We start from the raw sequence: 1,918 nt of genomic DNA on the forward strand, positions 1-1,918 counted from the left end.
ACGTTACTTCCTTTCCATTCGGAATTTACTATTTGACGTTTTGGCGGGAAATCTTGAAAAGTAGTGTTCCCACCTCTGTTAAATCTTCTTTTATACAGACTTTCTGATTGAATTAGTTACAGTTAAATTCGAGACATCATGTAATTAATACAAATTATGTATCTGGTTAATGTAAAAAAAAGAATTAAAAATCATCTGATAAAACTTGGCCGAAAAAGTAACTGGCAAAAGTGACCCAACATTGACTGAGTTTGGGGTGTAAATAGAAAAAGACTGAAAAAAATCACGAGACGGCTTTAAGATTTATCTCTTGAAAATATTCAGAAAGTCAAATTAAAATATATCGTGCAAATCTAAATTATCGACTTTGTAAAAACAGAAAAATGATATTCATATTATTAATAATAGAAATTACTGAGTAAGTCTGTTTATCTTTATGCACGAACTCTTACAATTTTAGGTACCAGCTAGAATACAACAGAGCTACCACATGTCAGAACATTTAGAATGAGCTACCGGATAACTTCCATTGTATACAATTATATCGTATCTATGTATCGTTGAAAAACGTCATATAGTATTCTTGGAATGGCAGCTCTTTTGTGTTTTATGTTTGAATTCGCTAAACTCCTGATTTCTATGTTCTATTGTTTGTATAACTTGTTTTATCTTCTTTTGTTCAAGTTGTCGGTTTTTAAAAATCCTCAGTCAGAGCTTATATAGAAACAAGGAGATCTGATATGAATGACAATGAGACAACTATCCACAAGAGTTAAAATTACATGGATGTTAGAAATTATGTAGGATACTGCATTGCCATTAACAATGAGCAAAACCCGATGATATTGTATATAGTCAGCCATAAAAGGTCACAACGCTATGAATTGTGAACCAATTGGAACGAAAAAACTAACAGCCTAATTTATAACGATACAACCTACTAAAAACAAGTATGACAGATAAAAACCAATGATTTTTCTTTCAAGAAACAAGTTCCTGTGGTGAAACAATAATTATTATGAATATTTATTCCATTTTCATCATATATATATATCATTAACCGAAATTGCCACAAAAGGAATCATCTGTTAAAATGACACATCCAGTTACAGTAAGACTATGATCTTGAACCTTATTTACATTTTAGTATCTGTTGTATATAATTGCTAATATTTGAGGTATTTATATTTTTTTTAGCTTGAACGACCTTTGGTGGTTTATAGAATAAACCGGTTGTGCTGATATCTTTATAAACGCACTAACCGACGCTCCCCTAGTTTCGACTTGCTAACGACGGGAAGTTTTGTTACTGATTGCAAGTAAAAGCCGAGTTTTCGATGCAAACTGTTTCAAATTAACTGTCTGTGAGAAAAGATTTACATTTTTGGTCGAACGATTTTAATATTTCCACCTTATTGATGTTTGCATGACAAACATTATTCTGTCTTTAATGCCAGGTCTGTTAACTTTTATTTAGTTTCATATCATCTGAATGTGATAGTTTCCTCTAAGTTACTAATCAGGTTTAGGGTTAACCAGTTTGTCTGTCACTTTGAAATGAGGGTATATTATTATATGAACGCCCAGAAAGTGTACTAAACAGCACCAATATTAAAAAAAGGAAACATTAAATGTAATTATCTGTTAATATTTCGGTTATGATGTAAAGTTAATCATATCAATCTATTCTGATTTAAGTATAACGATCTTGAATTTTATACAATTAAAGTCTAAACACAAAAACGTTTGTATAATTCTAAAATTTCAAAAATAACGTAGGTCATATAGGTATTTATACAACATACACTGCATAGATATGCTTCTAATAGATATAGAAATGTGGGATGTGAACTGGCACATTTCTAAATTTTTAAAAATGACAAAATGCATCAGAAGCTGCGTATTTAAACATCCAAAT

The sequence above is a fragment of the Mytilus edulis genome, chromosome 3, assembly GCF_963676685.1.
Source record: "Mytilus edulis chromosome 3, xbMytEdul2.2, whole genome shotgun sequence".
In the NCBI taxonomy this organism is placed as follows: Eukaryota; Metazoa; Mollusca; class Bivalvia; order Mytilida; family Mytilidae; genus Mytilus; species Mytilus edulis.